At 39.8% G+C, this 15,903-nt stretch overlaps 1 long non-coding RNA gene across 1 annotated transcript; it reads left to right on the top strand.

The window, feature by feature from the left end:
- The first annotated feature begins 4,148 nt into the window (after nucleotides 1–4,148).
- LOC125012583 lies at nucleotides 4,149–13,978 on the top strand. The gene is made up of 3 exons (XR_007113303.1): nucleotides 4,149–4,377; nucleotides 12,894–13,087; nucleotides 13,193–13,978. It is a non-coding gene; the product is annotated as an uncharacterized LOC125012583 (long non-coding RNA).
- The last annotated feature ends 1,925 nt before the right edge of the window (nucleotides 13,979–15,903 follow it).

The raw sequence follows: 15,903 nt of genomic DNA on the forward strand, positions 1-15,903 counted from the left end.
ATGCTCTCATCCTGAACGGCTTGTTGTTTTCCAACCATCCAGGAAGTCCTCACTTAATCTCTTACGCCTCCATCACCTCCTCTCCTGTTTTTTTTTTATTTCTTCTTCTAATTCCCAGTGAAAACCGTGCACAAAGCATTTAAACATGTTTACTTCCAGACCGTCAGAGGCCTCGGTGAAAGCCTCCTCCTCCTCCTCCTCCTGGGTCCTGGTCCCTGGGTGAGGCGGCGGGGGGGTGAGGCGGCGGGGGGGTGAGGGGTGAGGAGGCCGCGCTCCTGCAGCCATGTTTGATGGGTGTCGACAGCCACTCGCGGGGCTTCAAAGAGAGCAACGTGGCGGCTACAGATGTTGAGGCTGCTCACAGGGTCCTAATCTGTGCAGAGGAGTGGGGGCGGGGGGGCGTCCAATCCGGATCTTTTTCATCCAGCCGCACAGAGACGGGGCTTTCTCCGAGAGGCCCGCTGTAATACAGTGCATTAGAGAGATAAAGGCCTCTCCTAGCAGCTGTCTCACGCTGACAGAGTCTTTCGGAAAAACTGATCCTTTCCTCCTCTGCCGCTGTATCTCCTCTACAGGTCCTCCGTCTTTGCAGCCTCGCACTTCCTTTCAAACTCTTGAGCTTGGTCTTGCCTTTAGCCAGGGGATCTCTTTTATCGTCGGTCTCCTTGCAGGTTTGGGGGTTTTGCAGCACTCTTCCCTTCCACTGCAAAAGCCTCGTTCATTTTATTTATTTATTTATTTTCTTCAGCTTTTTCTCAGACGCAAGAATGACCAAACACAGTGAAACCTTCAAACTCTGCATTCAGCTCGTAGAGAAACTCTTAATTTGCCTTTTAATTCAGGTTAAGGTCAGAGACTTCCTAAAGGTTTTACATCATTTAACACCAAATCAATTCTTCATGGTGTTTTTTTTAAACTCTAAAACAAGTTTTAATGCGATGGTTCCCGACCTTTTTTGGGTCGTGACCCCATTTTGATGTCACAAGTTTCTGGCGACCCCTGTTTTTTCTAGATTTAGTAATTAGAAGTAACGTTAGTCATAAAATACTGTAGGTAGGATTCAAAGGATGATGAGGAATGATCACAAATATTATATTATTGTTGGAATTGAAATAGTTACTGTCACCAAAACAACAACATCCACACACAAGGTTCATCAAAAAATACAGCATCAATTAATATTAGCTGACAATAAATGTGAAGCACAACACCAGGTTTCTGTGTCTGGATTCCAGTTTTTTCTTCTAATGCAGCGACACATTTACATCTCTTTTCTTTGGCAGATATCTGTAAAAATATAAAATATATCTCTGACTGCTAACTAATGCTCAGTAATTATTTTGTCAATTACTAGACATTGAAAAACGCTGTTGTATTGTATCAAAGTTGTGTTGCTGTCCCAGAGCGTTGCAGGTTTAAAGGCTACAGTTTACTTTATTTTACTAGATAATATTTATTTTATCTGTCTTTTTATTTTTATGTGCAACTAAGCTGCTAAGTAATTTCCCTCGTGGATCATTAAAGTCTAATAATTCCTCTTGTTTCTGTTATTTGCATGTGTTTATTCTTCATTTACACATTTATTTATTAAAGTTTTAAGACAATTCTCAAACTTTAAATTCCTTTACATTATGAACAGAACGTCTTCGTTTGTAGGCGTTTAAACATTAGAGTGAATAAAACTGCCTGGCTCTCCTCTGATTGGCTGCCTGATGACGGTAGTATTTCCATCCGACCAATAGGAGCCAGTTAAAGACACAGGGTGATAAATGTCGGAGTCTGGTCCTCGGCAGACGAGCAGCAGATGAACGAGGACGCGGAGGAGGAAGCTCAGACCGGGGAGGAAGGCAGCCGGAGATAAAGGCATCGGAGGGCCGGGCCCAGACGTCACATCTGCCACCACTGCTCCCCGGGGGCCTGCAGGGCATGGGAACGCCACTCACCCCCACCTCACCCCCACCTCACCCTGCCCTCCCCCCGTTTACCATGACTGTCCCCACACCGGTCTGGGACCCCACTTCTCCCACTCGTTTCCCTGACTCTGTCACACTCCTGCTGTAGCTTTTTATATTCTTCTTACCTCCTAATCTTTTTCTGTCTTTCTGTTTGTCTCAGCCTTATTAGCCCTTCACCGTCCTCCTGACACAGGTTCCTTTAAGCTGTGGTTCCTTGTATGCTCACATGCATGTTTTAGTTTGACTAAATGCACATATTTACTGGATTATTAATCAAATTTTAGGCTAGATTTTCTGCAAACTAGCTCTATAGCTGGATGTTCAGCTCCCCAGAAGTGTAACTGGTGATATCGATACTTACGATACCAGGTGTTTGTGCTCTAAAATCGAATCTCAAATCAAAATATCGATATTTTTGATACTTAAGTCATCTGAGGTAACGTAGGAACATAGAGGAAAGTAACTAAACTATTGTGAAAACACAAACTCAGGTTAAACCACAACACAGAATACGAGACATTTATGATGAGGAGGACAGAAGAGGAGAGAACAGGGTCACAATTAACATGAAAGTTTTTATTTTATGGTTGAAGAATAATTTATTTTAATGATCTCGTTATTTATTTTTTAGTGTTTTAAACACAGTTCTGACATATGTTGTGTGATTGTGTCTCTGTTTGGTTTTTCTATATAGTAAATGAGGCCACTACCTCAATATATTTCACAACACTGCATATGATACATATTTAATAACATTCAAACTATGTCATATACACATTTCTATGTGAATGTACATGTGTAAACTATGTGCTGATGTATCACTATATTATTGTGTACACTTGTTTTTATTCTGTATTATTGTGGTAACTTACTTAATACAATAGTCATGGCCTGTTACCTATTGTTGGGTAAAATAATTTCGTTGTGTATGTACCTGTGCGATATGCAATGACAATAAAGTTAAATATAATCTAATCTAATATGAGCTGTAATAAAACTAAATAATGAGCTGAAAGATGTTAAAAACCTCAAACTAAGGTGGAGATGCTGAGTTGTTCTTAAGAGACTCTCATTTCAATACATGAGACATAGTGTTTTCCATAATCATACACCATATATATATAAGAAACAAAATACAAAACTTTAGAGTCCAGGTGGGAGTTTTGTCATTTTAATTTCTTTGTCTGTGCTTAGAGTTAAAAAAGAAAAAGTTAAAGGACAGAAACAAATCTAATAAAACAAAAGAAATGGGAATTTCCAAGATGATCATGACAAAGCCAGAAAAGACAAGGGTTTTCATCTGTGATCCTTCCTGTTATTCACATTTACTGATGATGTTCAGGAACTAATTCATGAGGTGGAGAATATTTGTCTACATGATTAAATAAATAAACCTTGTGGACTTGGCTGTGAAGGTGCTCTAATTCTGTTACACAGAGATTACACGCTTACACAAGACTTACGTATATCAGTTGCAGTCAAAGTGGATATTTGTGTCCCATTGTTGCATTTCAGCACAGTTTTTTTTGACGGTCAAGGTTACCACGGCGCATTATCTCCTCCTCCCCCTCTGCATGTCTGGAGTAACACGGCGCTTAAACCCCTGCCAGCTGTTAACAATGGCATGCTGTGTGAGTAAAGACCACTGTGAGGGGCGACGCATGTGCACGTGCAGCAGCTGTGTCTGCAGCGTGCACGTCTGAGGGTCGGCGGCAGCATCACGGCCGCCTTCACATGTTTACAGCTGTCAATGTTATTGCCACGATGCACGGCCCAGACTTCACAGCCCAGACTAAAATACATGAGGAGCATCATGTCACAACTGTCTGTTTTCATCAATTTATACTATATAGACGTGAACAAAGTGTGTGTGTGTGTGTGTGTGAGAGAGAGAACATACATGCTGTTATATTTGACAATTACATTTTTACCAGCAGACTATGAATGTAGTGATTACAGTTGCAATAATAATAGTGATAAAAAGCTTCAATTAATAATTATAAAAAATAAAGAAATAACAAAACAAACAGACACACGCAAAACAATTAATAATTAACATCTGTTAATTCTCCCGTTAACATTTTAATCCGCTTTATTCCTGTCTCCCATGAGCCCTTGCGTGATTTATGGGCGCGACTTCCGGTATGAACCGGAACAGGTGTTTGTTTACATATTAATTGTTGGCGGTAAATCCGGTTTATATGAGCGAACCGTGTGAGGACACCAGCTATCACAGCTCAAATATGACAGCGTTATAATCCCGGATCTTACTAGTATAGAGCGGAAAGATGGATGACATGAAGAAGTGGACAAACATAACAAACAGTAGCATTTTTAGCTACTTTCTCGACTCTGTGGCTTCAGACGATGTGGCAACGAACCATCTTAAAAGCTCCGAGGCGTATCCACGTAAAGCAATAAGGTTGGTGGCGTTAATTATTTAGATTAAGATTAAAATACTTCATTAGCATTTAGTTATGTCTGTGCTGAAATTATACCATTTTTAGGTGAATACCCGCTGATGTTCTTGTGACACTACCGTCAATCCTCCTTAGCGTACTTTTTTATTATTATTATTTAACATATTAAACATTTGACGGAATGTTTCACATTAAATCCATTATTACAAAAATAATAACACATAAAGTTGCCAGGGGGACACGACAAGCAACAACAAGAAAAAATAGGCAAAAAACGCTACATATTCCACATACAAATTACATTTCACACATGTACTCGGAGACTTTTCAGCCTTTCTTATTTCATTTTATTTTTTCAGACACGTTTTGATCGATTGTAAGAATAATTCAAAGTCCTTGTAAAACACTGAAAATTGTTTTGAGAAATTTAAACAGTCAAGTGGTAAAATAAACCGCTACGTGAAAAAATAGCAATCAACGGCTACTTCCGGTGTCTCTCCGGAAGTAGCGCCTATAATCACTGCTACGTTAGCGCCCCCGGGATTAAGGTGGATATTTGTTGAAGCCACGATGGCAAAAAGAGAAAAGACTGTCGATTTGGCGGAAGATCTTCTTAGAAATATATTTTGACAGTGAACTTCGAAGGAAAAGCTGAATAATGAGGGTTTTCACAGCGGATCATCAGTCCGGAAGTCGCCATGTTGGAGGCACTCGGCAAACAAAGCGCACAGACTGATGGTACATGGTGAATTATTGCTGTGAAAAATTATGATATTCTCTCTGTTTTTTAATGACCATATTTTGAGTTTCCTGTTTTATTTTGTTAAGTTTCTTGGTTTCCTGTTTTTTAATGCCACGTTAAAGTCGTCTTGCCACGTTTTTGCCCACCTGCCATGTTCTTGACCCTTTTCGATTTTGAGTTCTGGATTATCTGCCGTCTGCGGCGCTTTCTCTTTATTGTTAAATACCTCTTGTTTGGACCCCGGCCTCATTGCTCTGCTGTCAACCTGCCAGAATAAAACATGAAACTCAAAACATAATAACACAAATAAAAGACAAGGACGCAGAAACATGACAGCCAAAAGTTATCAGAGCTAAATCAGGATCTACATGGCTACTTCTGAACAACATCTGAATTTGTTCAGGTAGTTGAAATGTTGATAGCACTGACTCTTCACTAATTTTCTACATCATAATTTGTGATGTGCCGTGAAAACCCTCTATTGTGAGGAAAGGCCGCCTAATGCCAGAGCTAGCTAGCTAGCCTGACCCGCTACCTGTGACTGACATCCCCTAATAGTTTCTCAAGTTCTGGTGAGTAAAATGAATTATATTTACATGTTTTATGTATATTTTTTGCTGCTGTGAGTGAGAGGAGACTTTATGAAGTGAGTTTCTTGCTTTAGTGACGACGTCCATCTCTCTGTGTGCGATACCGTCCACGATGCTTTATTTAGTTTTATTGCGTCTCTGTGTGATGTTGATGGTTTCTCATACTTCCCCTTTTACTTCACTACATATATTCAATGCATTTTTTTATGTGCTGCATCGTTACGAATCATTCCACGCCTACATTGTTATGTTGAATGTAGTAGTACTTCCACTTCAGTGTGGTGCTTAAAGAACACTTCAACTTCTACTCAAGTCACTAGTTGATAGAGAACTTGTACTTTTACTCAAGTCTGGGTCTCTAGTACTTTATATACGTCTGGTCAGAGGTCACTGAAGCTCATTGGTCATAAATTCACAGCCTGTCACTGTGTTTTCATAATGGAAACGTAAAAAGAGGTTTTAATAAAGTCGTGAGGAAGAATTAAGTGTATTTGTGTAGTAGTTGACGTTATGTAATGTTTTGCATGAGTCTCACTCAGTTTTCTGTGGATTACATCAACTTGAAATGACCCTTTTCTTTAGGTTTGGTTTTTGTGCGTCTGATTTTTTCAGAAACATTTTTGGCCTAAAGTGTTATTTCTAGTCGTCTTTTTTGTCCTGGAAGTTGTAGATAAATCAGTTTATTGGGTTTAAAGGAATTTCTCCCTGAACACACTATGACTGATCCTTTGGGTCATGATATGACAATGTGCCGTGTTATGGAAGCACGTGGAGCAGGTAAAAGAACCTTTCCTGAAACCAAACTTTTAGGTTATTAAGAAACAGTATTTTATAAATAATTGAGTCGAAATAAGTGGATGAGTCTTAAATTTAAGTTAATGTGAACTGTTGATATCAAAGCACTCAAATTATGAACTCTATCTCACTCAAATCAATTAAGTCAATCTAACTTGTAAATATAAGAAGAAAAAACTTACCGTAATTAAATTGCGTGTTTCCTGTTGAAGTGAATTTTTATTAAATTGGTCCAAGAATTGTCTTTTTTCAGTGTAAGACATTTGGGCACAAATATCCTACAATATATCCCACAAAAACCCACAACCTTTGACTGACCTGTTAGCATTAGCATTGCTGTAGCACTTTTGTCTTGCTTTCCTTTGATTGATGGAACACGTGCGTAACATGTTTAAATATTAGGAAATAATGAATATCTGGTCAAATCCCATCCCTGACATCTCAGATGATACAATACAAAACTAAGGGTCGTGTGAACAAGCAAAGGTCACCACATGTGAGGTGTCACTCCACCACCACCTCCACCACCACCACCACCCGAGCCCTGAACGCCTCCCACCTCTAGTCAGGCAGCAGCAGCTGAAACTCCGTACGAGTATCGCGTTTCGTCTTGGACCAACAACAAATTGACATCAAACGGACGAGAGCTCAGGTTTCTCAAAGCTGGTCCACGTTCGTAGCCGAGGGAGTGAGCAGACAGCGCCTCGCACGCCTTCAGGTGTCCGTTAACAGCCGGAGTCTCCTGTGACTGCAGCGCAAATCAAAGTTAATACAACTATTGTGTGCGTTTGGCCTGTGTGTAGTCTCAGATTTATGAGCACAGCACCGAGACACAATCATAGAGAAGTAGATTAGCTGACAGAGGCTTCTTTCCTTTTTGTGTCTGAAAATATTGGCACATCTAGAGCCGTCCCACCCATGTAGGAGAAGATATAGAATATATCGGATCAAATACTACACTTCCCAGAGTGCATCAGTAGCAAACCAGCCGCTCACTTCCTGAGCACCTGAGAAGGAACGGAGGCCCTCAGTCATTCAACCAAACAACAAAGTGATATTTAGGGACATAACGATACATTTATCTGCAAAAAATATGAAACTGTTAGAGCTGCACCTTCCTGGTTAAAAAGTTTTGTTAAAAGCCGTGAGGAATTTATTGTTTTATGATTTTTTTATGTATTTTTTCTTTGTTTGAGAATATATTATTTATTGCAAAGCTTATTCTATATATTCTGTTTATTTGAGAATATTTTATTAATTTCAAAGCTGATATATATTTTTATTTGAGAGTAGTTTATTTAACTTATTACCAGGCATCACTTTGGAATAGTATTCTATTTTTTTCATTTTATTTTCGTATTTTGTTTAATAAATAATTTAATTGAATAAATTTAGGTTTTATTCCCAAACTGTATCGAAAACGAACCGAACCGCGACCTCAAAACCGAAGCACGTATCGTGATTCTTACGTATCGTTACGCCCGTAGTGACATTTTAATTTGAGTTTGGAATAATAAAAAGTCTAAAATACAAATGTTAAATGTTAAAACTACAAAAAATGTGGAAAATTCATTAAATTAAATGTTAAATGTTCAAGTTTGTGCATCAGATATTTTTTTCTGTGGTTAATTAATTTAAAAAAGTTAACATTTAAAATATTGGCATTTAATTTAAGATTCATTCATAGTTAAAATGTTAACTCTTGTTTATGTAGTTTTCTGCGCTGACAGGCCTGGACCCAGTGTGACTCACGTTCCAGAGTTGTGTCATTTCTAAGCCATAAATCTGAAACGGTGAAAAGGTTGTTGTCAGTCTTTCATGGGGGGGGGGGGGCACATGTGGTCCCTGATCCTTTTAATGCTATTATAGCACAGCAGCCGTTCATGGCATTTAGAGTGAGACAGGAAGACGTGATGAGAGATAATGAGACACATCTGACACATAGACTGTAAAAAAAGTGGACGTCACGACGGCTCCTCATAGTCAAGTGTCCATTTACTTAATTAGGAAAAGCTGCTGCACTGAAACACATGCAAATAAACAATAATAATAATAATAAACACAATGAATCCCTAACAACGCCGCCACTCTGACGCCCTGTTTACACAAGGTTGTGTTGTTTCTTTATTGTGCGCCGCTCTGCAGTGAAATTACACTCGGCTTCCGTCTGACAAGCAGGAGCCGAGCGCAGGGAACAAACTACGCGCTTTTCCTGAGATTCTTATTCTCTCGTTCTCGCACACAATCAAGCTCGAATTACACCTTATCACTACGGGAACAATGTCCTCATTCAGGTCAGCGAGCGACAACATGCAAGGAAACTGGTCCAGCAACAACAAGCGGAGTCACACAAACCTACTTACATTTAGCCCGAAGGTGCAGAAACAAGGCAGCGTGACTTCACCGTGACTGGAATCCTAAAACTAGGCTCCGATAATTAAGCGTGTGAACGATGAACCTTCATGTGTTTCTAGCCCCGTGAAACACAAGAGTTTCTCATAATTAGTTCACATCGTTTGGATGCTATAAGTCTGTGGAGGTGTGTGTCATATGTTGTGTAGTATTTTGGGGTCTATACACACAAATAGCTGAAAGATTGTTCTGATTTCTTATTTTCCAATTGATTATGTGTAAATCTTCCATTACAGTTCACTCTCTCTGCTGTTAAAATTAGATTGAGGCTGAACCATCCTTTAGTGATGCACAAGCTCCTCTATTTTTTTATTTAATGTCTCCTCATTACTAATGAAACATTGTGCAGTTTAGCTACAGTTTAGCACGTTAATAGGTGCGTGCACAGTAAATCAGAGCAGCTAATGATCTGGAATAACCAATAATAAAACACATCCTCAGTGTGGCTGATAACAGGAAAACCTCGAGGATCAATGGACGGTTTGTAAACAATGTGACGTTTTCTGAGGGGCGGGGCTTAACTGGAGGCAAAACATCTCAAACACTATAGCCTGTAAACATTTTCATGGTTGAAAGTGACAGTGTTCGCCTCTAGCTTCCCTCTGTTTTGCCTCCAGCTAATGTTATTACATCACCTTGACGTAGGTCATGTTTAATTTCTCCTCTTTACTAATCGAGCGTTGTGCAGTTTAGCTAAAGTTTAGCATGTTAACAGGTCAGAGCAGCAAATATCTGAAATAACCGAGCGTATAAATCCTAATAAAATGGGTGAACCTCAAGGATCAACACCGGGCCCCATGTTTATTTACTCTGCACATAACATTTACTTCCAAAGCTGCACTGTGAAAGACGTTTTCTGCAGTAATGCAGTTCTGCAAAGCATCTTCTCCACATCACAGCAGCATCTGATGACCTGCAAACCCTCTGCAAAAGTATTAACACAGAATACGTCAGTTTAAGTATTGCAGATATATTAACTTGGTTTGGATTTTTTGTCTGTTTTCGTGTATTTCTGTGAGAGAAGATGGTTAAAGTTCGGTACTTTCCATGAGCAATATTTCCCATGTCACCTCCTCAAATCCACTGGGGGGATCAGATAAAAACTGACTGAATACATGGTTGGTTCAAGAAGCTCAAGACTAAAAATAATCATAGGAAATTTAACTAATTGTCTGGGAAGGGACGTATCAATGTCCCAGAGATTATGTCTGTTGGGAGACATAACCAATAGTGAACTCTTCGTAATTATGGTGAACGTAACCACTCAAACACTGGAAAACTAAATTAAAAGAGTAACATCATGATAAAGACTCATATGAGCTTATGATTAACAGGCTAAATAACAGAGATAAGGCTGAAGTATCACATATCACATGAAGAGACATGGAGGCAGCTAATCTATAATATTAAGTTAAATCTGTTGGATGAATGTTTCCTCTTAGCTATGACATGGACAGTTGTTCCCATTTTTCTTATTTTAATGTGCTGTATTTTACTTTATCTCAGTTATTCTATCTTATTTTTGTTATGCAAGTAACATTTATGTGTTTTGAGCAACGATAAATGCCTATAAATACTGTAAATCTCTGTTATGTTATACTGTTATACACCAAAGCAAAAAAAAAAAAAGCTCAAGACTCATCTTTTTAATCAGGCTTTTATACAATTTTAATTCTTATTAATTCTGTTTTTATGTTATTATTGTTATTTTATTTGTATTATTTTATTTTTTTAATTATTTATTGTTATTATTTTATGTTTTTAATTATTAATTATTAATTTATTTGTATTATCAGTATTTTTAATTATTATTTATAATTATTATTTTTTATTATTTTTTTATTTATATTATTAGTGTTATAAAGGTATTAAAATAAGCCACGTAACACAAATAATATAAATAAAAAATTAATAAAAAATAATAATTATAAATAATAATTAAAAATACTGATAATACAAATAAAATCATGGCTTATTTTAATACCTTTATTCCACTATTTTCTCGGCTATTTTTTAAATAAAAAACGTGTGAACCTTTGCCTCAAGCCTCGGTGTCCTGCTACGCCTTGGTTTTGCTTCTGGTTATAATGTTTTATTTGTCTGAAGCTCTTCAGGTTGCTTTTCTTTTTTTTTTTGTATGAAAATCGCTATATAAATAAAGTTTGGTTTGACTCGAGTCGTTGCTACGTGAATCAGAGGCTGATCTCTGGTCAGGAAAAACTGATCCATCAACCACAGGCGAGCATCAAAAACTGCAGAACCAGAGGAGGGAAGGTGAACGAGAGGCTTGAATAAAAGAGCGAGAGCAGCAGGAGAAACTTCATAAAAGCAGAGAAACTAGACGACGTTAACGAGGATCAGAGAAAAGCGACGCATGCTCTTCGGTTCCTGCCTCCTAAAATCCTAATAAATCCCCGTGTCGAGATGAGGCAGCTGAGAGCTTGGCAGCTGTTCGGTCTCTAATGAGCAACCATCTCCGTGACCCCGTCCTCCCTCCCTCCATCCCTCCCTCCCTCCCTCCCTCAGTCCGAACCTCACCCTCACTCCAGCCAGCTCTCCGCTATTATCAGACGGGTCCGACATAGCGGCGATGAAAAGGCCGAGAGCCTGTGTGGCCTTCGCCGACTGTGTCGTCGGAGCCAGACGCCTCCACGTCGTGTATCCGACACAGAGACGGTCTTTGTTCCCAGAGGAGACCAGATACAGAGGGAGGCGGTGACCTGTTCACCCGGACCCACCGAGCCCGGGCCCAGCAGAACTCCTCGCAGACACAGTCATGAAAAGAGGTTAACTTCAATTTGATAATTGCACTAAATCAGAGGCGCCTGTCTGGACCAGACACCAACACCAGAGGGTCCAGTCTGGATTAAAACACCCGGCGACACTGTCCCGTCCAACAACACACTGTGGTGCTGCCTGTTTTTATACAGGCTATACATATAGCATGTAGCACATCGTTAGCATGATAAGTAGTTTTTTGACTTACGGTTACAAAATCAATAAAAATACTCAACTACAGAGGGGAACAATCTAATAACATCTGTTTCACAGAAATAATTCACCGTATTTTATTAAGAGATCTTGCTCCTGTTGACTTTACATTGTTCAAAGTTACTGCACGATGCAGTTAATAGTCCATAATAATCCAAACTCGCACTGAGAAACTGGGAATAAGTCTGAGCTCCAGCTTTCTGTGAGGACAGAAATGTGTTCTTTTACTTTATGTTAGTTTTGTTCCATCTTTGGATTGTTAATTTTTAGTAACGAAAACCATTTGCACACATGGCAAAAATCCAAATGTGTTTTTTTGTTTGTTTGCTTGTTCAAACTCTCTTTATTGATGCTTGTGAGCATGAAATGATGATTGGTGGTTCAATAATAAAACAGACATATGCACATATGTTATTTATCATTTTTTTGTCATATATCTGATTAGAAAGTTCCTGCTCTAGACCAGTGGTTCCCAACCTTTTTTCCTTGGAGCGCCCCCTACTTGTATCTAATAACAGCTAAAGTCCTTGTTTGTTGTTAGGACACATTCTCTCAGCTTCATTTATTTACTCTCCATCTTTCCGACAACAGTGACTTCGACGACAGAAACGAGGCCTTAGATGATGCCTTTGTGAAAACTCGGGAATTCTATCTCAGGGATATCATAGTGTTGACGTTACCGGTTAACTCATGAGGATAAAAGATAAGTTTGGTTTATTTATTTTTATTTTGAAAGCAGTAATTTCTGAGTTTGACAACCCAGAACTCCTTTTTTTCCCCAAGTTGTCTTGAATGCAGCATCAGCTGCAGCTGGATCTCAACCAAGTTTTCCAAGACCCACCCCCACCCTACTTCTGATTGGCTAATGATGCTAGTTTGGAGGGAAAGCTGTGTTACTCTCATTCCATTGGTAGATGAACTCAATTGACTTGACTTCTCCAATCAGATCAATAATATTGATCCTTTTTTTTTACTTTAAACCCTGCAGCGTACATCTGTGATCTCTGGCGCCCCCCTTGGTTGGATGCGGAGCTGCTGCTGTAGACGAATGTGAAATCACTTTGACAAAGACTTCAATCTTCTAGACTAGATGGTGAACACTGTTGAGAATTTTACACCTTCAAGAAAAAACGCTGCTGCAGGCTGGATGATTCCCCGGCACATTTCTGACGTCAAAAAGTTGTAAGTGACGATGCACATCAAACATTTGCATCTGCGAGGCGCTTTAGTTTGCTTTCCTGTCCTTCCTCTGTCATTTCTTACTCAGCTTTCGCTCCCTCCCTGCAGAGATGAGAGCTCGTTGTGAGAAACGACGTCCTCACCGTTTACAGCTTCCCCCTAAAAGACGCTCGCTCTGCTGCTCTCAGATGAAGCCAGACACGTTTAAAGGAGCGTACGTTGGATGAATATTTTTGCATCCATTCATTTGTGACACTTGTCATCCTGCACGTGCAAACTCACCAGACAGTTTGCACGTTGGCTGCAGAGAGAAGAGATGCTTCGGTCGCAGTGAACAGACTAAAACATCCAGGTGAGCGCAGCCTTTCTGCTGCACACAGCAGCTGTGAGCGGTGCACAAATGACCCGTCCTGGTTAATTCTTCCACTTCCAGCCGCCTGTCAGTGAACGCAGCGCGGTATAAATAGCCCTCTTTGTTTACGGGCTCCAGGCCGACTCGCTGCAAATCGGCCTCGATCTGAGAGAGCCGAGTATCTTGTTGCTACACCAACACGATAATGGCCAAAATATTTACACAGCTTAACCGTTTTATAAAATACTGTTATGCAAAAATCCTCCCGCTCTCCTCCTTATTAGTTTAAAGTCAAAACATGTTCATGCAGAAACGGGACGAGCCCCTTAACTGCCTCTTTAACACCCGCTGTGTCATGCAAAATATTAAAAAAAAAAAAATGCAAATAATATTTTCTGCATGAGAAAGTTTTGGCTGAAAACACCGTGAAACCCTAAACCTTCCGTGTGGTGACAGGAAAGCCGCTGTGTGAACGTCCGTATTTTTCCTCTTTTAGGAATTTTCCCAGGCCGCCTGCGAAAGGAATTTTTCTTCCCGCCTAAAAAAAGAAAATCTCACCGACGATTGTGTGCACACAGAGAGAAAAAGATACGGGGCCGGTAAACAATAGCCAGAAAACCCTCAGGCTGTGTTTCTGGTGTGTGTGTGTTTGTGTGTTTGTGTGTGCGCTGCAGGAATGGAAGAGGGGAAACAAATCTTGAAGTGAGGGTGAAACAGGATGACAGGTGTCGGGTGAAGAGAGCGAGAGTGCGATGGTTTCCGAGCGTACCTGGGCCGAGGAGAAGCCCCGGACACGTGCAGCCTGCAGAAATATTCCGTCAGCATTTACCAAACAACAGACAGGGAACAGTGTGGGAAACCGATGCACGGCCTGATAAGAGTTTGTGAGGCAGCTGTAGGTGTGAATCTCACGGTCGAACTCTTCCTGGACCTGGACGAAGTGGGATTTTTGGACATGAGGAGACGGCAGCTGATTCCAAACTCTCTCTGGGAAACGCTGGGAATAAAGCACGAGGCCAGTTCCTCCCACATCCAGCTTTTTCTGTGCAGATGTTGCAGAGTCATGTGAACTCAGAGAGATGAGGACACTCTGTTAAATGCTATTACTGGTGCTGAGGTGCTGCCTGTTTTTATACAGGCTATACATACACATCGTTAGCCTAATAAGTAATTTCTTGCCTGTTAGTTAGGCTAGTGATCCGCGGACCCCTAGTGGTCCGTGGTGAAATTGCAAGGCGTCCATGAAAATCAAATCCTTTAAAAAAAGATCCTATGACGTTTATAGAAATAGGATTATTTTACTCAAATGTGATCAAAACCTTTATCTGCCTAAACTACAGAGGGGAACAGGAATTTTCTGTAATTACATCTGTTCCACAAGAATAATTTACTGTATTTTGTTAAGAGATCTCACTTCCGGGTTGTGTTGTTCAAAGTTGCTGCATGATGCTGCATCAGTTTCACATGTTGAGGCCTCTACTGTTTCAGTGGTCATGCACCATTCACTTCTTCATGACGCTCTTATTGTGAAACATCTGCAGGAAGGTGTTTTGGGAAACTCATTAACGTGCATGTTCAGGTTAAGCTCATTTTTGATCCACATTAATGGACTTCATTTGAATTTTGAATTATTATGATGTTTAGTCGTAATCAGATACATTCCTATTTGCATCTGCATTATTTTAGTGTAATAATTCATGGTAACACGGATCCTAACCCTCCGGAGTCTGGGCATCTTTACCTTAACCTAACCTGTGTCTGACGCTGCTCTGGTTTTTGCATCCGAGTCCTAACATGGGACATTTATCAAATAGTTTTTTGCACTATGGCCTTTAATTCTAATTTGAACCTGTACTTCCTCACCTTTATCTTTTATTCCAACACTAACCAGTAGTGGGGTTGATGCCTGAGGTTGAATTTAAAACTGATAAAGATTCAGCGTAGGGCAAATGGAGCCACGAGATAAATACCTGCAAATCACAGATGAGATATGAGGACGGGGGCCACAAAGAGCCATAGACCACAGAGCAAACTGGTTGTAGGACGGGTCTAAAGTTAAATCAGGGTTAAAACTCGGTTTAAAAAGCCTTTCTGGGAAGGTTTAAAAGTTAAAAAGCCACAAATGACATAAAAGCTCTGGTGAACACACCTGTGTCTGAGAGAGACTGATACACGTCAAAACGTTGGCCTACAGGTGCACGATATAGTTAAACACCAGCTGATCTGCTGCAATTTAAGAATGCAGTTTTGCATAATTTTGGTGTCGTTTTGCTTTGTGCATGATTTAAATGATTTTGATGTCGACCAGATTCTTGAAACATCCTGTTAACACTTTTATAATAATTATTATAAATTAATAAAAGCATCAGTTTTATTCACAGATGATAAGAACAATAAGAAGCTTAGTCTGGACTAGAGCAGCGTGTTTTAAACTCTTTTAAAGTTCTCATTGAGTGTCGCTCTCTTG

Source organism: Mugil cephalus, chromosome 8 (assembly GCF_022458985.1).
Source record: "Mugil cephalus isolate CIBA_MC_2020 chromosome 8, CIBA_Mcephalus_1.1, whole genome shotgun sequence".
NCBI classification, from domain to species: domain Eukaryota; kingdom Metazoa; phylum Chordata; class Actinopteri; order Mugiliformes; family Mugilidae; genus Mugil; species Mugil cephalus.